Below are 26,197 nucleotides of genomic sequence, written 5' to 3'. Positions count from 1 at the left end.
GTTTCCTCGCGATCGTCTCTCCGCGAACGGTCGAAAAAACACGAGATGTAGTTTGCGTGGGAGAGTTGGCGCGAGAAGACGCTGATCGAAGGAAACGACGATGATGGTGTGCTGAGCGAATAATAGGAGGCCGAAATTACCGGTTGCGAGCCAAATTGCAGATGAGGTCGGAAAAAAGAACAGCGCGGCGTACGCGAATTGTTAGTAGTGGTGGAAAAATTTTGATATTCTAAATACGAGAGTTTCGAGTTGCTGGTCTGTAACAACTGGAATGTGATAATCGAAAGAGAGGTTGGCAGTTAGAATAGATATCTAGGTCACAAATTGTTCGAGTAGACGTTAAGTTGATACGACAGAGACTATAGCTAAACGTTACGTGATATCTTGTACGAGAGGGACAAATAACTTTGCATTCGGAGATATCCAAGTACGGACGATTACGTATGCTCCGCTGTGCCGATCGATCAAGATCTTGTCGTAACGATAATTGATCGGCACGAGTGTTAATTCTAAAAAAAGATCTTTAGATCGTCAACGCGTAAGAGAAGCAAGTAGGCTTGGAGTATCGAGCCGATGTCATTAACCAAAGCGTTAAATAAAACAGGCCCAAGGTAAGATTCTGTCAACTTGTTAGTCATTTTTAATTCGTCGAAGTAACTGCACGATTCAGAAAGTCTCCCTTCTTTCGCTGTAACGTTGCACGAACGCGAAACCGTTCGCACAGGTTTCGACGAATTTTTTAACAGGCCGACCGTATCCTACGCTTTCCGCTTAATTGAAAACGTAGGACTCTCGTAGTTTCGCTGGGTTTGTATCGCCTTCCGTCGAACGAATTCGCGGAAATTGCGAATAATCGCCGAGTCGCCGCATTTCCGTCTCGCGAGCTAAGCTCCGCGCCAACGTAGCCAATTTCCAAGAGACGCCGTAACGCCGTGTCCAAGCTTGCGAGAATTTTAGAAGCCGTAGAAGTCGTCGAGTTAAGCCGAGAGAACGTGTGACCCTCGTAAAGTCGGTTTCTCGCGCACTCGTTCGAATGGCTGCGCTCTACGCACGTACTAACGTACGTACTGTATCTCCTTTCCGACGTAGAGGCTGCCGATAAACGTGGTTATACCCTGGGTCGCCGTGAAACGTTTTGCTTTAGAAGGCGATGTTTTATTTGGATCCTCGTCGCTGACCCATCCGGTCCGACCATTCTCGCGAACCGTCCCGCTCTCGAACGTCGTCAACGTCGCGACGCGGCGTAGCTCGTTTCATCGCCAAGATCGAAGATCGTCCCAAGCGACCGATTTAGCGAACCGAGAGAAAGAGAGAGAGAGAGAGAGAAATTGCGCGTGCTCTTCGGACGACGGTAATTCGGTAACGCGCGAGCTCGCGCGAGAACGCCACGCGATTCGCTGCGAACTAAACAGCCAACGATCGAAACTAGAGATCCATTTTCCCAGCAACAAACGATATATTTCTGCGCTTCACTCTTGCGAAACAAAACCCATTAAAATAGTTGATCTCGCCCGTATTACGTATCATAACTTATGGTTATGATTGGATTATGAATAGAGATAAGGCACGGTATAGAAAGTTGCTAATAGCTCGGCAAATTTCACAGATTATATCGATATAGACGGAGGATGCGCATTGTTGGTATTTAACGCAATGCGATTAAAGCCGCTCGGGCAACCGAACGATGTATCGCCAGGTTGCACACGAAGGAGATGGTAATCTCGCAGGTTCCTAACGGGGACATTGATTTTCAGATCCTCGATGATTCCAGCTCTCGTCTATAATGGTGTTGAACGCTTTACGAGCAAATAGGATATCGCGAGCTATTCTTCGACGTTGTAGGACCAAGAGCGGTCATTACGCGTAAACCACGCGAATTCGTTAAAATGTTTCACGCCTGTACGTAAAAATCTATGCTGAATTCTTTCGAGAAAAGGTATATGCTGAAATACGATGCCCAGATTATGGATCCGTATTCCAATATCGGCCAAACTAGGGTACAATGCAATAACCTTACAGTATCTGTGTATTTGGAAGAATTTGGCAATTCTGTGTGTGTGTGTGTGTGTGTAGTTCAATGCCCTGTACCTGCGAGATACAATATTTATGAAAACTTCGCTAAACGTTTAGTCGATGGAATAACTGATAACTAGATCGCGTATTGAAACAAGGGAAGTTGACGCGTGATCGTTTAAAGGCTAGTTAAATATAATATTAGGTTGTCCGGAAAGTTTCTCTCGTTTTATGAGGAAATAATAGACTCACAACTTTTCTCGTTTTATATTATTTCGTCGAATTACGTACGGTTGATTCTGTTCTGTCGAGATCGTCGAAGTGGTCGCCACTTCTACGAAAACTCTACATCCGGTCTTTTTAGTTTTCTCAAGCACCGAAGCCATCGACAGCGTATAGACAATAGACTGGGACGAAGGCAGACCATAGACAGTAGACGATAGCTTCGGGGCTTTCAGTTATAGTGTAACACTGCTATGCGTGTTACATCGGGACCAGCTTAAATTATATTCCTACTTGTACTTGCACTTCTGTATTAAAATATATTTTCTATTTTACAATTTATCCACGCGTTTCTCTATTCATATATCTGATAACCCCAACAGAGATGAACACCGCGACATTTCACACACTTGCTTTCACGTTTGTACGAAGGTGCACTGTTGTAAAAAAACGTGTTTGCGAAAGAAAGACACTTTTCGGACAACCTAATACATTTTATGCGTAACATATGTTGATAGTCTTACGTATACGTTATATATATATATATTTATATATATATATATATATATATATATATCGATGGAACTGTTTGTTAAGAAGAGTACAAACTGCGGTCACAGAAACATAACGATACAAGTTGAGATTTGTTTCGCGAGTTCTTTTTAATACCCGTAGAGAAACAACGAAAGATCGTTATCGTCGTTTGAACGGACTTCACAACCGCGAGATTTGAGACGGAAGTTTGAACGGACCTGGTGTGGAAAGTCGACTGTGGATCGGAAGTCGATCGATTCGACGGACGAGCGATCGTTGAAGCATCTTCTCGGCCGTACCGTTGCAAGATCCACGCGACATCGGACGAGGGCGAAACAAACGAACCCGCAATTTATCAAAGTTGGTGCAGCTGGGGGCGAAACTTAAACCGGTCTGCCCATTACTAAGTATCGAGTAATTAGTTCCCGGTAACTGCGCGCAAACTGTGCCTTCTTCGCCTCCCAACTATTACGTATACTTACCGGCTTGGATTAATTAATCCAAAACTCTGCCGGCCCTGCAGCCTCGCGTTCCCCCGATCGAAAGGGCGCGCGCGCGCTGCAAATTCAGCCCCCAGAATAACTAATTTTCCACGAGGAAATAAGCTCCACTCATCTATTCTGGCCGATGGCGGCGAAAGTTCGTCAATGCGAATTCTCGTTACTCGTTCGTGCCGCGTCGTAGTACGATCGGACAGGAAAAGTGGAGGGAAAAAAGAAGGGAAAAAAGAAAAGAGGGGAAGCACGAGCGGTCGTTCTCGAAGGGTCGTAACGCGTTACGATAAAAATGGGTTTCGATGGGCGGCGCTCAAGACGACGCAGAAATCGTAGGTGTAAAAAAGAATGGAAGGTCGCGGAGATGAACGGGGAAAAGCGAGATAAAGAGGATCGAGAGATTTGGGATCACCGAATCGTTTCGGTCTCCAGAGACTACGAACGACGGACGATTGCTCGCCGGCCTGTTCGATTTCACGCGCCGACCTTTCGACCCGACCGCTTTCGTTTACGCGTTCGTTCGCCGCGTCGATATTTCCCAGCAAAGAGAAAGAAGCGTTTCTCGAGCGCGATTTGCGCTCGCGAACTCTCTCGCCGCGAGAGCAGCGAAGGCTGACGCAGCGGCGCCATCCGCCACTGCATTTCCATATATAAACGGAGGAAGGATTCGTCGGAGACTGGACAGAGATTTGGCTGACAGCCAACGACAAAGAGCCACCGACTATCGCTCTATTCCGGCGTTGCGCTACCTCCATCGACGGATGCTCGTTTCGATAGCGTTTCGGCTACGCCGGACGTGCGTTTTATTTATTTATTCGTTTATTTATTAACGGGTTAAAGAGGAATCGTTTTCCGGCGTACGGCTAAATGCAAGGTTTTTCCTTTCGCTAGGAAATAACAGATGCAGTGCATACGGAAAATATTGCTCGTCTGTTATTTCCTTATAAAATTAGAGAAACTCTTCGGACAACCTGATAATACGATCATCACCGTCATCGTGTACACGAAAGCAAGACGCGATTAACGCGTTGACTGCCACGCGTCTTTTCGCTGAAATGTCCGTCAGGCCACGCGTGCCGCGGCATCAAGCGTTCTCTGCTAGGTACTGCCATCGATGTTTTAGTAAATAGCTTTTTTAATAAACCATTTTCGTATTACTTTTATAACGATTCGATAATTTTATCGTTCAAATACCTACGATGATCCTTTGCAAGTAGTCGAATAGGTGTCACCCGAATATGGGTGTCGTGACAACGTGGTCAACGTCTTAAAACATCGTCCAAAAGTGGTATGGGAACAGAGAAAGTCAAGAATCTCGAACAACTCGTTGACGTTGGAACGATGCGCTCGATACAGTTGAAACGATGTTGCGTGAGAAAGAAACGACGCCTTGCGTCTGATCGAGGGAAACGTTACTTAAACCAGGATGAAATTTCGCCGCTTACTGAACGGTATATGTAGTAGGAATTTTATGTGCGAGTTACAGGTCCGCCATGAGACGTTCCAGCGATATTAGATACTAGATCGAATCGATACGTCGTCGGTGAATGGTCGTGGTCATTGTAGGACACGCGGCTACCAAGAAAACGAGCAACCAGACGCGAGAATTTATTTACTCGTTTATTTATAGGAAGAACATAACGCGTTAGAGTGGACATATTAGGTACATAACGTGAAATTATCGCAAATTCGTACAGATATAATTCGTTACAAACTACCATAGATTAGGATAAATTACGATACGACAGGTTTTTAATTACGTGGCTAAACTGGGGCAAAGCATCGATGGAAGAACAAACGTTAATTGATGTTCAACGAAATGGAAAAAATATCGAGTACAAGGGAAAAGTGGTTTGCAGTGGCACGGTATACCATAAACAGGATCAGAATTTCCGTACTGGGAGGGAAATCTACGCGATAGAATTTTTTTTTTTTATTTGGAAGAATTTTACAATCGATTCTCATTGCGAATAAGTATATTATTCTGACGTGTTTCTATGTCGTGTTTAATAAGTGTTTATCGTTTAATTCTAGTTGAATCTAATGCTTCGATCTAAAGGGTAATGTCTTCTTAGCCTGCGGATCTGATCCGTCCTGTCAAGCAATTGGGTAATTTCTTTTGGGTTTTGGTGGTTGTTAACTCTTATGTTATCGTTGAGAATTTTGGATCTTAATCCATTTGCATCGTGGCCCTACTTTCAGAAAACTGGTTCCTATCACCGCGCGCAGAAAAACGCGATACGAAGCTCTTCGTACGTCTAAAACTCTTCGAGTGGCTGTATAAATGCATAAATGAAACCGAGCACATATTTTGAACGCTGTACCGGTAATTGCACGCTTTGTCGTTTCTGCCGTGTAATTTCCATCGTCGTGTCCGGTATCGGTATCGACTTCGGTATCCCGATCCGCCTGTACAAACGGGCGAAAAGATTTCCCGATTGCTCGTCTGGTCGGACGTTAATTAACCATCGGTAGAGAGGAGATGGATGCAACGGCCTTTGGTCGTGGAATATTGCAAACGAATTTGGTCGATCGGCGGGTGATTCGATGGGAAAAGCAACGATAGATCAAAACAGTAGCAGGAATCCGCGTAATTAATCCGAATCGCAACGATGCGACATAATAACGCGATACCGTTGACGTGGAAGCGACGAGGGGGAGAAACCAGACCAACGAGCTCTCGCGATGTACCCGGGCGGAATCGACGTTCGTCACAGCACGGACCATTGTCAACGAGAAGAATCGCTTAATCGTCTTCGCATCGGTAATTGCAATAACCGACGCGAACAGTGGTAAATTACCGCGTGTTGCGACGCGCGTACATTCACCGTGCGCATCGTATACGAACGTGGTTTACCAATGATGGAGCCGTTGCCACGGAAAAGTTGGACGAATTTGTTTCTCCATCGACTTAATCGAGTTTAGCAACGAGAACGAAAATAAATCGTTCGGGCCGATAGTCGGCAAACTCGTAGCAACAAAGTCCGCCGTCCGGTAACTCGGTTGTTCGGTTTTGTTCTCGACGAGTACGGAGTCTGTCGGTGCTCTAACTGTACGTTTGATCGTTCGTCGAGGGCGGATTACCGCGGAGAAATCGGTGGATCGATAGCGGATAGCAGGAAGAGACGAAACCTGCGCCACTCGCGAGGCTGCGAGCTGAGAAGTAAACGCGTTATCGCGATCGAACGTCGAAAGATCTTCGCCGAGACGCGTGCGAGAGTTTGCGGATCTTCTCGCTGAAAGTGGGAACGCGCCGGGATTAGAGGTGCGCGAAGAGCAAGTCGAAAGCCGGCGATATGTTGGTCGATTTTCGATTTACGAAGAACGCGTCCTCGGAATTTCGCCGAATCGAAGTTGCGACGAGAATCGGGACGACGAAAAGAGAAAAAGCCGGGCGACGATTTCGTCGACTTCCGCCACGAGTATCGGCCGAATTTTCGCACGTTGGACGAAACGCGAGGCACGAAGGGCGAGGCAACGAAGACGGAGAGATTGCGAATCGTCGGATATTGGCTACGGCTCGGAAGGCTCTTAATGACATTTCTGAAATTGCTCGTGGCGATATTCCATGTCGGACGGTCCATCTAGCTTCGATGGTGTCGCGTGGTTCGGTATCCGAGCGTGACGTATCGGTTTAACCCGGTTTCGCTGGCATCCTCCACGCTGCTCTCGCTTCCAACCGGCTCTCGTAAATAGAGTGGGTTCGACGGTCGGCCCCAACGTACGCGTACCTAATTGCTACGTCGCTTCGTGAAACGTCGGCCGACCTCGCGAGACATCCGCACGCCAATCGTACGCGACACTCTCCGGGTTGAGCGGAGGACAACGCGTAACAGCCTCCTAAACTATCATCGGTTATCGATCTTCCGGCTAAAATTACTCCGTCGTTGGTAAACCGAGCAAATCGGTGATGTATACGCGTTCTCGGAGCAGAAACGGCGGCGGGTTCACGAGCGCTACCAACCCGCATCACGGCTTGCTTCAAGGACGATGCTCGATCCGCTTCGTCGAGACCCTGCCACCACCGAGATAAATTGCCTCCGACCAACGTTCCCGGTCCACCCTCCTTGTTCCGATCGTTTCAGAGACAGCTGTGCTTTCCCCGCGTTACGAAACGTTACCTCTTCAGCCGCATCTTTATCTTCGTTCGCTCCTTTCTGTAGATTCGTCGTACTTTTGTTGCGGTCGACGCGACGAAACGAAACGACCAAATTGACAGAGATACTTGGCAATTCATCCAGCTAAATATCGGCCTAGCGCTCGACAAAACGACGACTATATCGTTATTACAGCAATAGGTCGGTATAAACGAACATACGAATAAAATAAAAACACGACGCTGATCGTACGTAGTGCGTGGCTCAAAATATATTTTCCTCGAGCGTCGGCGACGATTCGTAGAAGAAGCGTAGGCTGATGTGCGCGAGTCGAGTTACTATATGATTGATAGAACTATTAGAGACGTAGTCGGTCTTGTGCTTGCGTGTGTGCGATAAAGGAAATCTGCTGAGCGTCCTCGGAGGAGCATCGAGCTTTAATAGCTGGAGAATTTCCAAGCAGTTTACGCGCATAGGTGCTTACAATTTTAAAGACGAATGTAGCATCGGCGATCAGTCTACCTTCTCACGATATAAACAGTGTCCGTGGGATGTTAAAAGCGGATCGTAGTTGTTGCTACGAGTTTACCAATTTTATAGGCAAAAAGCGCTGAGATTTACGTCGCGTTCTCTCGATGGAATCGGTATGCGATGGCGCGGATGGAACAGCAGCGTTCAAGATGCAGGAGAACCAAAGCGATATAGAGCGTTCCGGAAGTTGAAGGTTTTCTGAAGTTTGCGGACGTTCCAACGATAAAGCCAAAGACCTTAGAAGCTGACACGGTGATACGCTAAATAATCGTGGTTATCGATGACCACGTCCGTAGCGAATTTGACGAACGTTGGAAATCTCGGGACTCTACGTTGAACTCTTCCTACAAGAGAATCTCTCGTATCTCTCGTACGCCGACCCCATACTTCTCGAGCATATTCCAGATGAGATCTAACCGGAGGAACGTATAAAAGATCAAGGATGGAAATAAGTTGGAAATCAACTGAGAAACGCCTGGCAAGTCCTAAAGTTTTCATAGCTCGTCCAACGACGTAATAACGAGTTAGAAAAGTCGAGATTCGGCGCGAAGAATATTGCCGACTCTTTCGTTAAATCGATTTCTACCGACGATCGATTAAACACATTTTGTTATTACTGTCGTTATGTACGAACGAGTTATAAACCCTTGGCTACGAAGACGCGATACGGAGAAGGATAAATTATACACGCGAATACGAACGAAAGCGAAGAAAAGCAGTGGGGAAAAAGGGAAAGCTGTAGACGGGGGTTTGGGAGAGTGGCGATGAACGTGAAATCTAAACTACACGTTCTAAGCAGCGTGTTAACGATGATAAGGATTGGCCAAATAGATCGACGTTGTAGCGTACGTAGCTAACAAGATGGGTAATTCGATCAACGCAGTTAAAACAGCCTTAAGTACTGCACGCTGCTGCCGTGTATGTAGAAAGCAGTAATTTCTCAGCGATGTGCAAGGTGCATACGTAAAGAGAGAACAATGATCGAATGAACGAGGACAGGAAGGTACAAGACCCTTGTCTACTCTACTTACGGACACGTTGTCATCGTGTTTTCCACTGCTACTCAATGTCAGAGGTAATAACAGCCGGCACATGCTTGTCGTTTGATACAGCGAAAGCCAATCGTTGCTTATGTCGTGTAAAACTACTTGCGAATAATATCGTAGAAGCAAAGAACTGGAAATTAAAAGCAAGAAAGGACGCCAGAGGATTAAGGTTACTGTCGAGAATCGTGAATCTTAATTGGCGAAATAAAAGCAAAGGAACACTGAGGTTACACTTGCAATTTATATTAAAATAGTTATAGATTTGTTTGATAAACGATTTCCAGGATCTTCGTCGATATACGTGTAGTATCGGGGAGAAGGGCCCAAGAAACGTCGAGCTAACTACAGACAATGTCGCGAGAGCCGAGGCGCTGTCGGCTCCATCAATGCATTACCGGGTCCTTCAGGTAAATAGCTTTGCCAAAAAGGCCTACGTGACCCTGGCTACGAGCGTCTGTAGAACACGTGTGCGGTGGGCCCAGCAATAGACAATAGAGTGCTACAACGGCCAGAGAGTCAGTCGAGAAGCAGAGTGCGAGTTGACACGGAGTGTGAGTCGGCGTGCGACGATATCGTAGTCTGTCCTTTTGTTATCGAATATCACTTATTAAAATACATCAAACTTTAAACTCTACCATCATCACTTGTCCTTACTCTAAGAAACCATCAATTACTACATACGTTTGCACGTCTCAGCATTTTCTTTGTCTCGCCATCTTCAATACCGGAACGATTACGTTCATCTGTTTTTCGAGACGCCGCGCACACGCATACTTCTACACACTCATATTTACATACGTGTGTCACTAACCCCAATCTAGTCTAGCACACAAAATTATACATATTTCGATAGTTATTTAGCACTATGTGTAACAATTGCGAGAGTCAGAAGGCGAAGGATCACCGCCACGTCTGACAACGAGTCTCGTCAACGATTTATGCCGGACACTCAATGTCGTTGATACGCGAATTACGATGCGGAGACTGGATAATACTGCAAAATAGATCTAAATAAATAGGCAATAGATAGGTCTAATCTGCCAACGATGCATAACGAGATTATGCGACCGGAAACGTTTCTCTGGTTGCGCGTAGAGATCACGCTCTTTCCGATTAGCTGTAGCGAACGGATCGTCGATTAATCGACGCGGATTCACAGCGATCATCGTCATCAAAGGTACATACGTCGTTGTGTTATTACAGGTAAAACTCGTTGAATATCGGCAAACGACGACTCGTTCTGCTCCCCTCGTTCCATTCGAATCTCCCCGCAATTTACGTTAATGTAACGAGCTCTGCCAAATGTTGGCTATCTTTGGAAACGAAATCGTATCTCTCGGGGGAGAATCGCCTTTTCGTCCTGCCATCGCATCAACGGTCGGCCGGCACCGCCATTTTCTAAGCTAATTTTCCATTTAATTATCCTCCCACGGAGTTTCTCTATTTATCGTCGTTTCACCGCCGACAGTACGACGTCTAAAGCAGTCGGAATCCATTTAACTAATCCGATGGCTCCCGTTCGCGTTCGCGCGTAGTCACGTTCCACTGCTCCCGTAAATAATTAAACAGAATTCCCTTCGCTGTTTCGCCAATTTTTTTTAGCGCGGAAGGCATCTCGTTTTGCTGCAGATATATATATATATATATATATATATATATCGTAGAGCTTATCGAAGCACTGGTGAATAAATAACGAAACAAAGATATATATAGCACTGCACCGTGTTCGTTTCCGAATATCGGATACTCGTTTCATCTTGTCCGATCTCGATAAACGACGACGGGCCAAAGAAGATGGACGGACGAAAGGATAGAGAAAGGAAGATAGAAACGACTCGACGCGAGAACAAACCCTTCCGTTAGATTTTTCAAAGGGTGAGCAGCGTTTTGTCCGATCCTACGCGCCGGCTATCGCGTTCGACAAACGACGCGACGAACCGATCCAACGAACGCGCGTTCATCTTCCCTCTGTCGATCTAATTTCTAATCCTTTCTCGTTTCCATCGTGTACTCGTCGCGTTAGAGAGAAAAAGGTGAAAATGGAAAACAGATGATACGATGTACTCCGCGCGTACGCGCGAGATCCTCGGAGTACCGGCCTCTCGGTACCAAAATGTGTGTCTGAGAGTACCGGAACGCTCGCACGCGAGCACCGCATCGACGAATGTGCGTTGCTTAACCGAAAAGCCGATGCAGCCAACGCAGTTGACGCGATATAAATTTCTAATTTCAATTTGGACGTTCGAATAAACGCGAAAGAACCGATTGGATTTCGATGCATCGCAAAGTACGCGTACATATTACAAGAGTTTAAACGAAGAATTTTTAAACGCGCCGAACGAAACCGAGGAAAGGCCCGATACCAGACAAAAATTATTTGCCGTTCGACGCGTTCTACGAACGGGGCGGAGTTGGTAAATTTAGAAGCAAAACCACGTTGCAAATATGTATCAAGTTTTCCGAATATCCTCGCAGGACCGTGTAGAGATCGAATAATTCATGCGATTATGAAAGGTAAACGGAGACGGACCATTGGTCGACTTAAACAGTAGGATCAAGGTCGCTGCAAACCTCCGTGAGACGAGCGAGCTTAAGTTTAGTTTACTTAAGATCGGCACATAACAGCGGTCAGCGATATTCGTCGCAAGTCTCGACTCGAAGGCCGGAAATTTCCAAAATTTCCACCGTACGTCTCTGACGCGCGAATGTACCTAATCGCTACCCGACCAGCAAACCAGGCAACAATTTGATACAAAGGAGGATTCTGAAATTCGCCGCGTACGTCGTTCTAGCGTATCCAAGCGAAAGTAACGAGTAATAACAAATTACATATAACGATAACGATAGCGATGAAACAGAAGAAAACACTTTGAGGGGACACGCGCGTTTTCGCGTTATCGGAGCTAAAAAAGTTTGAGCTCGGAGCGAATCGATTGCCAAAGTCTACGCGGATCCCGTGAAACTGTTCGAGTTCGGTTCGGTTCGGATCGGTATTTCATCGCGGATGTATAACGGCCGTGTCAGCGTCAGCTTCGCGATTTTCCTCGATCGGGATCGTTCAAAGAAACCGTTCGTCACGCGTCGTTTTCTTCTCTTTCTCGCACGTTTCTCCCTTCCTCGTCCTTCTTCGTCGTTTTGCCCCGTGGCTTTCGCGTAACTTTGCGATTCGTTCCCTCGACGAGCAGCTGCTTCGCTCCGGGCCACTTTTTCTAATCTTCGTCGACCCAATTTTCTCGAAATACTTGCTTTCGGTTTTTCGAAGCCGCGCTTCTGCGCGAAAGGAAATGGAGCAACGGTGGGAAATTTTAATAACGCCGCTGCAGGGCTCGTACGTCGAGCGAGACCGACGCGCGACGGTGGCAGTGCCGATTCTATCGCAAGAAAGATCGATATACCCGCGGAGTAACAAAGAGGATACGAGTCGACGACTCGGACGACGAATCAACTTTCGCCAACCGAGTCGACAAATATCCGAGTATTTCGGTAATTCCCTGAAATACACGGTTGCCGAGTGTTCGATAATCCGCGTGGCGCGTTAAAACGGACCGATGTCTCGACCTACGAACCACTCGAGGCAAGTTCCTCGTGGCCGTTTTCACCGAACTCGCGGAGGGCCGACTCGAATCTTAAACTTTTTTCCATCCAAGTTCCGAGTTTCGAGTTTTCCCGGAGCTCCTCGATGGCAAGAGAGAAGAAAAACGAGCGTCTGGCGAGATCCGCCGACCGATCGAGCCGAAAGCGGAATTCCTAGGCGTTTGCCTGCGCAGTTTAAACCTTCGAACGGTCGGGACGTCGAGCGAATTAATTCGAACCGCGTGATTCACGACGCGGACGCGAAAATTGCCTTTCGCTCGCCCTCTCCTCCGCGAGAAGAGGAAAGATCGGTGGAGAAACGTTCGCGTTCGCGGTCTCGTCCGATCGATGTGCGAAGAGGAATGGGGAGCAGCGTGGTAACACCGGCACCATGCACCGAGAGAAAAGAATCGAAAACGGGGGAAAATTTCCCTCGAAAGCGGCAACTGCAACGCCAGTCAATCTTCCGAAATGGGCTCATCTCTCTTTCGCAATGTATGCTTCGCCAGCTTGAAAAATGCCTGCACTTTGATACCGCGAAAGCATTTTCATCTTGACCACGCGAGATCGCGTTCCCTCCGGAACAAAACCGCGCGTAACGTCCACGAGATTCCCGTTCCCCTCTCTCTCTCTCTCTCTCTCTTCGTCGTTTGGCTCTCGAACCGAACAATATCCGTGATTTTTCTCTACTCTCTCACTCTTCCTTCCTTCCATCTCAGCCGTAACTTCGGGAAAATCCATAGAATCGTGCGAACAACATAAAAAGAAGAAAAATGTTACCCGTTCGGTCGCGATGCGACTCGCGCCTACAAATACGATCGTTGTCAGGCGGCGGAGGAGACGGAACGCGTTCGTCTTGCCGAGATTCTATCGGAAGTTGACGGGAAGGGGAAGAACCGTCGGACTTTTCCAACCGAGTTTCGACGATGTCCGCCCTCGAACGCTCTCCGCGTCCATCTAAATTCGTTGAATCGATTCGGACCGGCGAGAGAAACGTTCATAGAAAATAGGAGTACGCGATGTAAATTTCGCGGGACGATGCGATCGAACGAGAAACATTGGAAAAACGCGGTGGTTGGCGAGGCGGCGCGCGGGACGAAGTATCACCGTTATTTGCCATTAAACCGTGGAAATACGCGTCCTTTTTTCGCGAACCTTTGGCCGAGCTTTTCCCATCCTGTTTTTTGCCCCGCGTTACCAGCGTTCGATCCGACGCGACGCATCCGAATCTGCTCCACGCAGCAGTCTCGGAAACGAGCGGATTTTGCGGCCTGGGTGGGCACCGTGTGGCAGGTACCGGACGTCGCGTCGGCCCGCCACCACCGTGTACCGGGCTAGGGGAAGCGATTGCAACCGCGAAAACTGCCGATACAGTCGAACCATGTCCCCTTTAATTTATATGCAAAGCGGTCCATCGAGCATATTGTTATTTTAATTGATCGCATCGATGGCCTACGGTATGGGACATCGGCAATTCGATTATACGCGTTCCCTGGCAATTTCCAGGCTCGAATCGAACCCGGCAAGATTTACCTCGTCAGCCTTTGGCATCCTCTCAGCCTTCCTGCCTCTTCCCTAGCCTCGCCCTCCGACGATTTCGACGTTTCGCTCCAGCAGACTTTTTATTTCTCCATTTCCCGATTTATCGCGCGCTCTCCCCGTCCGCCTTGCGACGCGCCCTTCCACGCCGTGCCCCGCTGCGTTTTGTCCGATTCGTTTGTAAAAATAAACACGTGGGCGAGCCGATTCGCCGGCGCGTTTGATATTACAACGACGCGGTTGTTCGCTCTAACGTACTATTGAAATTTATGATAATTGGAGTCGCTCGAAGCATCGAACGCGCACACGCATCGAGACAGAACAAACGCAACCTCGTGTTTATTTCGCTGCTTTCGCCGTAAAGCGACGGTGCTAATTTTTCTTTGAAACGCGTCTAACGTGTGTCAGAACGCGTTCAACGTTCGTCAAAACGCGGCTACTATTCCGTGTCTGGGGAAAATCGTTGGTCGGTCCAGAATCTCGTAACCTCGTCGTCCTTCCGTTCCGGGGCAGCGTCTCGAGCGTATCGGCGATTCGGAACAGAAGAGAATTCCTCTCGATCCTGTTCGATCGATCGCCGAGCCGCGCGTTAAATTTTCAGTCGTCGCAAAACTCGGCGATGCACTCGAAGCGATTGGAGGCGCGCGGCGGCGGAGACCAACTTCGGCGTAAGCGTCGTCGCGGGAACGACGCGCGCGTGGAACGTTTGGTCGAGTCTCTTGCGCGAACAACGCGGTTGACGAAAACTCGAATGGTCGATGGTAAAATACAGACTCTACGTGGTCGATTTGCAAAGTTCCATTCAGGATATGTGCGAGTCGATCGTTGTTGCTACGACGAGGCGTTCGATAAAAACGAAACACGCGGACCGCCGATTTGTTCGACGAATTTATCCAATGCACTCTGTTTCCGTTTCGAATCTCGTTTACGCTACTACGCTCTCACCGATCTCGTCGATCTCTGCCGATTTATTTATACGCGCATCCTGCGGTATACATCCTCAATGGCAATTGGAAAAAAGTAGATAACTCGAGGACAAAGAAAATAAAAGTACGCCCCAAGGTGTAGGTAGAACAAGAACAGTTAATCTCTTGGTAGTGCAAATCGGCCTTTACGACGAGCCTATTAAAATACAATTTCGTTGGCCGTAAAGGCTACGGTGAGATTGCTGCTTAAGAAGAAGAAGGTGTCCGATAGAGGGCCGAGATGTCCATAAATTAAAGTGCTTCGTAGTTTCGGTGCCATTTACGTTGCCATTCGATATTTTCTGTAGAAGATTAGACGAAAAGTTAGACGAAGCGTTACGCGTCCGAGCATCATTAGGTTTAGACAGCGTAAAATTTGAGAATAATCGCGATCGTTAAGAGACACGAGACAGTCTAAAACGCGACCACCTAAGCATGGTAGTCTGTGTCGCGTTCTATATTCTTCTGTGTTCTATATTCTTAATGAGATATCGATGCTAAAGCGATGCTAAGGTGACGGAGCAGTAGCCCAAACGAAGCCTAATCAGAGCGTTGCATCGCTTGAAAAACCTTAGCGCACTATGTATAAAAGCAGAAATCTTGAGCGCCGGTAACTTCGGTAAAAATTTGGTAATTTATCGTTGGTTTCACTTGGGAAGAAAAATCCCTTTAGCGGAGGAAAGAAAATAGATGCAACGCAGGATGTACAGGGACGACAGTAAGACGTAAGCCGATAAAAAGCGAAGAAAAGATAATTAACAATTAGGAGGAAGAAGCTGAGGTGCAGTATTAAGAATTAAGATAGACAAGTTGTAAAATCTGTGTTAAGAAGGATCTTAGGGATTCCATAGATTAATTAAATATATCAATCTTGTGGTGGATGGAGTTAGCCAAGTTCATCAACCTATTAAAACAACTATGGTAGCCATAAGCGGTACGACGTTGCACACTGCTTAACAGCAAGTAATTTCGCATTCTTCCGCAGGCTACACGTTTATTCGAGTAGCGTAATTATAAAGCGGATTTCTCTACCGAATATCTCGACGTTTCCTCGACGAGCCGAAGATCCGCTCGTTTGCTCTTGGCCGCTTTGATTCGTCGCTCCGCGCCGCTTTCATTCGTCGCTCCGCGCCGCTCCGTGTCCATGAAAGGAAACGATCTAGTCTCGCGTCGCGAATCTCGCAAACACGTTAAACCGTCTCTCCTTCTCCGCGATGAAGCCTCTAGAACAGTCGGGAATAAGTTACAAGACCTTTAGCGTACGACGCAACGTGATTTCCCCTGGTGGCTTTCGCGCTGGTTTCTCCGATGCTCGAGTCGCTCGGCCGTTTCGGTTAATCGCTTTCGTTGCATCGGCTCCGTTGGGGCTCGATCGAATCTCGTTTCTCTTCGCGTTCACGCGTTTCATCTCGAAAGGGCCGCGCGATACCTCGACAAATTTGCCAAGTGCTCTTGTAACTCGGCTCGAGTCGCAATTTGTTCCAGCTTCTTCCGACGAACCGTCACCTCCTTATCGCTCCCTCCAAATGACGTCGTCAAAAACCGTAGGTGCGTTCTCTTTCGGCTATTCTTGCGCAGTTGTCGCGATTATTACACCCGCGTTTCGTTTTCGATCGACGCGGCTTAACACGTTGACTGCCGTGTCGCGCGTATTCGGGTGACAGCAAAGTTTCTGATAGGGTGACGCTTACTTGGCTACTTGCGGAGGATCGTCGTAGGTATTTGAAAAGAGTTTCCACGGGAAGCGATAAAACTACTGAATCGTTATAAAAGTAATACGAAAATGGTTTATTAAGAAAATTATTTGGAACGTAAAACTTTGAAGCATTCTATACGAAGCTGAGGTTGGTCGGGACAATTTGGACAATAAGCAATTTAAATAATTTTGCAGCTAATAATTCTCTAAATCTTCCAACATTTACATCCTTCCCCCTTGCAATTTTGTAAGCCGTCAAAGCGTTTACAACAGAAATTCGCAGAAGGAGTTGAACGCCAAGTTTTCCGTACCATTCGATTCCTTTTCTAATCGCAGTGGCATAAGAAACCATTTGGTCGGAATAATCTATACCACCACACTCGTGGCCTGAAGGAGATTTCATTAAAAACACGCGTGGCAGTGAACGTGTTAAAGCGGTGAGAAAGGCGAGTAAGAAAAAGACGTATACTCGTTCATTATTTCACGCGTATTTAGATGCTTGTGCGACACACGAGTATCGAAATACGCGTGAAATATGGATCGGTGTTACGTGGTAACGCGTCGACCAAAGCTTCCACGATTTTCAGCGATCGTCGACCGAAGTCGAAGCCGACGGCGTGTAAAGATCTTGTTCCGCTGCGGTGGACGAGGGACGATAACGCGTACGGGAAAACGAGCGGTTCGAGCAACGAAAAAAGAGCGAAACGAGATTTATTTTCACTTCGTTCTATTTCGTTTTATCTGTTTATTCGGTATAATAAACGTGCGGGTCTCTTTTGGAGCAATATCGAACGTGCGAAACAAAGCAAAATTGTTGGCTCGATGAAAAGCTCAAGTAGATTGATCGCGAAGCAGCGTACATTACGCGATTTAATTGTAGCGTGGCTGTGCGTGCGCAACGAAGGCGAATTAACACATCGATCAACGTGCAACGAGGTGAAATTAACGCGGAACGTAAATAGTACGGCGAAGAAAAAGGTACATGGAACGTTTAACTCTATGGGAGAAAAGATGAAAATGATAGTGAAATCTGTTGGTCGTGTTGCGAAAATTCGTCGATGATATCCGTGTGACCGCATTCAGATGTACGAGAATGTTGATAAAAATAGGTTCGAATGTCTGAGAGCGTGGAGCGGTACGTACAACCTCAGTGGGTGAAGAGGAGCAGAACAGCAAATCCTGTTATTAACAATTTTGCAAAGATCTTCGCAACAGCAGTGTGTATTGTTTAGAGAACAGTCTCTAAAGTGGAATCTGGATATTATGCCATTGCGGTTGTTCCATTGCATAGGAGTATCGGTCTTGAGTGATAGAAAAATGTCGGATTTTTTTCAAGCCATATGACAGAGGCATGTTCGAGATGTGAAATGGCCAGAGACAAAAAATGTTATTTTGTTTTATTTGATTTTATTCCGTTTCATTTCGTTTCATTTCATTTTATTTCATATTATTTCACTTGATTTCATTTTATTTCATTTCATTTGATTCCGTTTCGTTTTGTTTTATTCTATTTTACTTTATTTTATTCTATCGAAGGGAAAACCTCATTAGTAACGGAAAGGGGAAAAGTTTCGCAACTAAACGAGTACTCTGTGATCGATAGTTACAATTGATAAGAACTTAATAAGTAAGACAGACTAATCACGGCTGACAGATAATTATTAAATCTTGCTACTTCGATTTGCCAGATCAAACAAAGAAATTTTCATCGGTCACGGGGCTGGCGTATTTCTTCCTTCCTCTTCCGCCTCCGCCCGAACCTCCTTCCACTCCGTTTCGCCCTGTTTCGCTCCCGTTCGTTTCCAATTTTACTCGTCAAATATTAGTCGAATCTTGCGACATCGTCGAATCCTTTCGCTGGCTTAATTAAACGAGCGGATCGATGCGACGCGTCGACGTTACCGGATACGCTCGACGGAGAGCCGTCGCGTCGGCCAAGCTTATCGAATTTGGATCGTACGATAGGTACGCGACTTAAGATCGAGACGTTCGTCGGGAAGTCGATGGTCTCGCCGAAGGATATGGATCTCCGGACACCGTTTACCACGTTTACTGGCGCGTGCATCGAATCGATGACGCGCGTAACAGATTTCGTATCGCGCGTCTCGTTGCCTTTAATCGAGGATTTCGCATTTCGCAATCCATCGCGCGAACTTTATCTTGCCGTGCGGAGATACGTCTTTATTAATCCAGTTCGATCCAAGCCATTCAAGCGCAAAGACTGGAGACGCGTTTGCAAATTCGATGCAACGACGATCGACCACGCGTTTTTATTTATCTGTTTATTCGTTGGTATAACGAACGAGCGAAGTCCTTTTAGAACAATAATAAACATTGATTTATTCGTTCATTTATTTATTTATTTATTCATTTATTTATTTGTATACGGGGATGAGAATACATGCATTTACGACGACAGATAAATTTAGGATCGAGATAACGCGTCGCAGTTCGTTCGCTTGGATGACACGTCGTCGCTCACAGAGAAGAAGTCTACGCGGTCAGAGAAACTGCTAATTAGACAGTAAATGGCACGAGAGCGTGACACTGAAACAACATGCGGTTTCTTTAAAGATCTAAATTAATGTTTCGTGCGGTTTTATTCGCGGACCTGGCAAACCAATTTATCACGCATCGCGTTTATCAATTACCGCGCGAAATTCGATTTGCCGTGATTACCAGCCAACAAACCGCGCGCTCTTTTTCCGCCATTCGATAGAAAAGAACGTTGCAAGATCACGCATGCGATTGATAACATTTACAGCGTACGGATAAACGACAGAGTTGCCGATCGACGCGAATTATATGACGTTCGCAGATGATTTTCAATCTGTTTTTGACGCACGATGCACCAAATCTATCGAGATCGGCGTGTTACAGGTAGGACGCATAATCCTACGCGCGTCACATCGTACGGATACAATAGTATTCGCTGGAGGGCATAAATACAAATAGGTCAGGCAATATTAATCTTTACGCGTCTATGGGGATTCACATTCAAGAATTTCACTGGTCGGTTGACGAGCATTCAGGTGGGATGAGACGCGACCTCAGTCGACGCAGTCGGTGCAGCGCAGCGATGAGAAAGCGCGCCACGTCCGTCAGATAGAACTCGTGGATATAGTAAACGACAAAGTAAACATTATCCACGTGCAATTTGGAATTTAATTTCGTAGATGGAACGAGAGGAGAGGCCGAAGCGAAACTTGTAATTAATTTGCCAGCTGTGTTACATATCGCAAAGCGTCGATCGAATCCGATTCGTTTGTTCCACCGTGTGCTTATTCGATGTTGTTTAATTCGATTTCGATCGAATTAGAAGACCCTTGGAGCTCGAGAGACGATCGAGCTCGTAGTTTTTCTTCAACGCGACAAAGGAAGAAGCGCGCTGCTAACGCGGTAACGCGTATATCGTAAACCGGTAAACCGGACAAGATTAAATCCTCGAGAAAACTCGATTAAATCCGAGGGAAAACTGATACCTCTCGGATCGAGACGATAAGCTTTAGACGTTGCCAGTCGACCGTTGCCAGCCTGCCCGTTAATGGGAAATGTCAAGTAATCCGATAACCGGTGCTCGGTAAACGCCGTGCCTGGTCGAAATCCAAATTGAATTTCCAGAGGTTACAAAATGCACGATTAAAGCAGGAGAAAACGATGCGAAGAACGTTCCTTGCGAATCGCGCTCACGCGTCGAGGTACTTGTTCGACGTGCAGGATCGCAGAATGACGTCCGATCGATCGCACTGCGTACAATTCTCGCTGTTCCTCGAACGATTCCTTGAAACGGCTGGAAATATCTAGTCCGCGTTTGAGAAAGAATAGGCTAACGGTCAGTCGTGTTCGCGAAAATGAGAAAGAAAAGCGACGAGAGATGAATGACACATGGATCGGGCAAGAAATATTCGACGTTTAAAAAAGGCGCGTAGATCGCAAAGAAAAATGGATCGACGTTGCGCGTTACGAATTTCATGAATACCTTTTCCACCACGACCGACCAGATTTATTTATTTATTTATTTATTTAAACTAATAAACGAGCATACATTCCTCCAATGTATAAAAACAATTCTCTATAATAATACAAATAAAATGAACGAATGAAACACAAATAGGAGAAAGAAATATATGAAATATAAAAAGTTACAAAATATGAGTTTTCTTTGAAAATGTAAAATAACAGAAATTAAAAAAAGAATCTAAAGAGAGGAAAATAATTTTCTCAGTCAGATATCGTGAAGTAATTGAATGTAATAACAACACAGAGGGAGACCTGTGTACGATGAGCACACGCGATAACCATGTAACAGGGTCACCCAATTATTGTTGATCTCGTATTACTAGAAATAAAAAGCTCTTGGCTGGCTGATCGCATTAACCTTGCGATGCATCCTGCGTGCAGCCAACGTATCTTCCATTCTTTTGAATGAAAAAAGTTCTAACGAAGGCAATCGTCTGATGATCACGAGGTAACGGAATATTTGGAAGGTAAAAGAATATTTGACGCAAATCGTAAATCCGAGATTTATCTAATCAAACGGAGAGTCTTTGAGAGTATTAAAATTGCGAAAGCTTTGCAACTAATCCAATATCAATCCGTCGGTTTCTTTATTTTTAATAATACGATTGCAACAATTATGCGACACTTTATTTATAATCGACATATACAAACTTGGCTGTATATTATCGTTGAATTCGATCACTTGATGATACCCGACGAAGAAAATTATTTTCTTTCCTTCGGTACGTTTCTTAATAAAAACCATTCTTCTTAATCTTCTCCAATTTACGCAAATTAATTTTTAACTTTAAGTCTTTGATTTCTGTCGTCCGACGATACACGTTCGACCCCGATTTACTTTAAGCAAATACACAAACAGCCAAATTTTTTGAAATTATATTGTACCGCCGGAATCGGAAATGAGCGTGCGTTCCAAATGTCAGCTTCCTGGCTGGCAAATGGCTGAAATTTCGTTTACGGAAATTCCACTCAGAAACGGACACACGGAAAAGTAAGCGAAGTGTCGGAACAAACAAAAACACAGCTGTGTCTTACAAACTAGACGCTCTAATCGATTGCTCGAAACTGTTAACGAAATCCAAAAAAAACAAAAAGAGAAATATCGAAATTATCAGCAATATTTATTATCAGCGTGACTGCATATTCCGATAACGAGGTCGGAAAAATTCAGATCGTTTCTCGAGAATGTGAACACGCGTTTTAAGGTTGACGAGCAACTGATTCAGCTGTAGCGCAGCGGAATACATTTAGCCGAGTCAGGGTCGTTTGTCCCGCGAGCGAATATCTTTCGGCGGGATCGCGCGTCGTTCGAACGAAACGAGGAAGCTCGCTCGTTCGCGGCGATAAACGCGAACACTGCGTTCTCGAACGGAGAATCGTTCCGTGAGAGAACGGAAGAGACAGATAAGAGGTGGGCCGCGAGATATCACCGCGTCGTTCCGTCGAGCTAGCACGGCTCTCGGTTAATTGCTTCCGCCGTTTCACCGATCGCGAGAGCACGACCAAAGACGAGAGAACGGACCGATAATACGGGTGAAAGGGGTGGCTCGATCGTTTCTCCGATTAAATCCTTTAATTACGACACCAGACGTTCGACGATTCTGCCGGTGAAATCCGGCCGGGGAATGTAATCCGTGCTCTTCTAACTTTTCAATCGTTTCGTCCAATTTTGAATGTCTCTGGCGCCTGATATTTCTTTATCTTTTTGTCTGTTTATCTATCTATATCGATTAACAGCCTTCGAGCGTCTGAGAAGCGGGACGAAAGGTAGCAGCCTTTCGGAAGCTTAACACGTTGACGCCGACGCGGATATTCAAGGTTTTCTCTGTGAGGCGGCGTGACAGACACGCGTGGTCCACCGGTGGTACACGCCGGCGTCAACGTGTTAATAAATTGTAGTATCGGGGAAAAGGACCTAAGAAACATCGAGTTAACTATGGACAATGTCGAGAAAGCCGAGGCGCTGTCGGGTCCATCAATGTGTCATCGATCTTTTCAAGTGCATAGTTTCGTAGAAAAGGCCTACGTGACCCTGGCCACGAGCGTCTGCGGAACACGTGCGTGGCGGGCCTAACAAAAGACAAAAGAGACGCTACAACGGCCAGAATGTTAATTGAGAAGCGCAGTGTGAGTTGAGAGGTCACAGAGTGTGAATCGAGAAGTCAGAGAGTGCGAGTGGAGGAGCGGGATAGTATGATATTAAGACGTACGACGATATTGTAATCGGTCCTTTTGTTATTGAGTATCGTTTATTAAACTACATTAAACTCTAAATAAAACATCATTACATGTCCTTACTCTAAGATCCATAAGTTACTACATATAATGCACACACAGGGCGCGGACCACCGAGCTAAGCTTGATCACGTAACGAGTACTTTGTTACGGTTGAAAAACGAGGAGAAAGAAGAGGCGAAAAAATCCAGTCGCTGGATAGACGAATTGGCCGGTCTGCAAATGCGGTTAATCGCGATCGTTAACAGCAACGCTGGTTCGACGTGAAAAAGCATGGAACAAGACGGATAACACCTAAGGTTCCGCGGAGCGGAGCATTAAATCGAACTAAACCGAGAACGTCCGATCGGCCGACGCGATAATTTAATATTTGAGAAACGAAGGATAAGTGGAATGTAAGCGCTAAGGTCGCTAGTCGCTAGTCGCTGCGAAGTCCTCGTCTGCTTAAATCATGGGATAAGTAATTATAGGAAGTTTGCGAGATTGGCTGATGGATTTTATAGGAAACGAAAGAGAGAAATTTATTTGGAATTTTTCCTATGGAACGTGCGCGATTTCGATGGCGTGGATTGAACGATATTCGAGACGGTCTGAGCGGATCCGAGCGGAGTGAAAGATTTCGAAGGGATTGACATTGGCGAAGTTGAATGCTGTTCGCGTAATAAGACGGAGAGCTCCGCAGGCAGCAGCGGTTGTTTAAAAGAGAAAGATTCGTTTAATGCGATCGGCCATAAGGACAAGATTGAAGCAAACCTTATTCCAAGATCCCGTAAAGGAGTGATATTACGTTAGCAACAGCGTAATGATAGAAAAAAAGGCGCGTGCTTGCGCTGAAATTGCACGACGTTACGCTTAGAAATGTTGAGAGTCGTGAAATTGGATCTGCATCGGTTAGCGATGTTTGCTAAGTGCTGCCGTAAAAGTAACACATACCCTGGAGGTATTCGATCTTAAGAAAAATGTTCACGTCGGCCGCGTAGAGGTGTGTAATATCGTATCCAATGTCGTCGATAAATAAGTCGAATAAAAGAGAGCCAAGGTGAGAGAGTCGCGGTATTCCGGAGCAAGACGTTTCGCTCTGTCTGGAGAATGTACTGGCACATCTAACTATTCGAGCACGACCTTCGAAACAGCCTGACAACCAGGAGACTATGGAGCCAAGGGACACCAACTTATTCATCGAGACGTTACGATTAACCGTGTGAGAGAAGCTTTATGAAAATTTGCAAACAGGACGTCTACTCGCTCGTGCCAGCAAACCCTTGGACGATACGTGTAATTGGAGAAAAGATCAAGGAGATAGGACCCTGATGCTCGTTGACAACGCTTCGCGATAGAGGAAAGCTTCTCTGCAGCCAAGTTGTCGAATTGTTTAAGCGTGACATTTAGTAAGAAGATCCAGCGGTAATTGGTGACGTTGGATTTGTCGCCTGACTCGTAGATACGGGCGATTAAGTTAATAGATTTCCACCTAGCGGTGAAATTGTATTTCGTATCGCACGTTGTATCTTTCGAGACAAAACTATTAAATCGTCCGTGGCTTAACTGTCGGAAGAAACAAGCTAGAAATCGCCGGACGTCTCCTAACCCGCGAAGTATTATTATTAATTATTTTCTTATGATCCGTACACAACTTCCTGTTGTAGATGGCTTCTGGTTACGTTTTCGTTTAGAACATCTTCTCCTATCTTATACCGATCTCGTCACAAAACCTATCTTCCCACGTCCTCGTATTCTCGTTGAGTTAAAATCGAAACCGAAAGCGTGAACCTAACACGAAGACCTCGAGTCGCTTCAACTCGAGTCGAACTTTAAACGCACGAAGCGCGTTTACGTACGCGTTTATAGTATATCTTGAGATCCTCCTAGCATGTACCTCCGGCCCTAATCCATCGACTAGTCTTCGTAGTTCTTTCCCGTCGAAATTAACGAAAGGAGACCTCTTCCGCGCTCTTTAACGCTCTTTAAAAGGGAGGCGTTTGGAAGATCGGATTCCCCCGGTTGCGATGAGAGCGACGTTCGAGCGGATCGAGCGGAGCGTCACCTCCGGCTGTCGCATCAGCTCCGTACCACGAATTAAACTCGGAATGTTAATCGCTCGATTAGCGTGGCACACGTGTTAGCCACGCGCGTGATTTATAGGTAAGATGCGGCGCGGTAATCGAGCCTTCGGAACATTAATGGCGTAAAGGGAATCGCAGCGTGCTCCATCTCCCATCGCGCTAACGCGGACAACTTTATTAGACGTTGTTCCCGTTATCGATTGCCGGTCGTCGTCCGCTTAAATCAAACGCGCCTACTCGACCACCGTAATTCGTCGCAATGCAAAGGCAGAGCTTGGTCGACGCTGTGGATCGATCACCACCCCAACGTTGCATGCGCCTTATCGCTCGTTTTACGCTTTTCTTTGCCACGGCAAAGACGCGTCCCAATCTTTGCAGACGCTCGATCCCCATCAGCTCTATCTATCTTGTTCGATAACGAGCCGATCACGTGCCGATGTTGGACGAGGTACGCCGCCGAGTACGAAGAAACACGATAAAGCACGGTCGTCGGCGCAGAAACTTGCTCCGCGAGTCTGTCATACTTGCGCACGCCGAAAGGCGGAGTTATTCCGACGTTAAACAATTTCAGGAAGCTTGCCGTACGGTCGCCAGAGTTTTACATAATTGCACACACGCCAGCAAATTTATAAGCGCCCAACTCGGCAGCAGGCAGCGTGTTGCGAAAGTGGATTAAAGGGAGCGACCGGAGCGTCGCAGCCGCTCGTAGTAATAAAATTTCAGTGTCGTCGTTGACGCCGATGTCGGCGACGGCATCGTCGCCACGCGTATCCTCCGTCGGCGAAACCTCCATCGGCTCGGAAAGGCGAAACTACGACGGAGGGGAAAAGCTCGTAACCCATCGAGTTTCGATTTTCGAAAGTTCGTACTTCCATCTGCCGGTAGCTTGGTTCGGCGTAGCACGGGCACCTCTGGTATCCGACCGAATAATTCATCTTCGCTGTCTCGTCGAACACGGAAAGCGGAGCAATCAACGAACGAGACGTCGTTGTTGTCGAAATTAACGAATTCGCGTTCGCCTCTTTGTCCGTAAAATATAGCGACGTTTTTATCGTTGCACCGGCTGCCGTATCTCTCTGCTGGAAAATTAATCGCTTTATCCGGCAGATCGGTGAAATTAACCGAATATCTTAAAGCGCGACACCTCTATCTTGCCAACGCGAATCCCC

At 46.4% G+C, this 26,197-nt stretch overlaps 2 protein-coding genes across 2 annotated transcripts in view; both read left to right on the top strand.

Annotated features, from left to right (window-relative positions):
- LOC117236020 (cysteine-rich motor neuron 1 protein-like) overlaps positions 1-26,197 on the top strand; it is a 156,151-nt gene that overhangs the window by 107,868 nt on the left and 22,086 nt on the right. The window lies entirely within an intron of this gene.
- LOC117236147 (ADP-ribose glycohydrolase MACROD2-like) overlaps positions 16,847-26,197 on the top strand; it is a 56,119-nt gene continuing 46,768 nt past the window's right edge. The window contains exon 1 of the mRNA XM_033498889.1: positions 16,847-16,858. The gene's annotated coding sequence lies outside the window, so the exon portion shown is untranslated. The remainder of the gene's footprint in view (positions 16,859-26,197) is intronic.

Source organism: Bombus vosnesenskii, unplaced genomic scaffold (genome assembly GCF_011952255.1).
Source record: "Bombus vosnesenskii isolate JDL3184/JDL3185 unplaced genomic scaffold, Bvos_JDL3184-5_v1.1 scf7180000013264, whole genome shotgun sequence".
Classification (NCBI taxonomy): domain Eukaryota; kingdom Metazoa; phylum Arthropoda; class Insecta; order Hymenoptera; family Apidae; genus Bombus; species Bombus vosnesenskii.
This window is presented reverse-complemented; position numbering and strand designations above follow the sequence as displayed.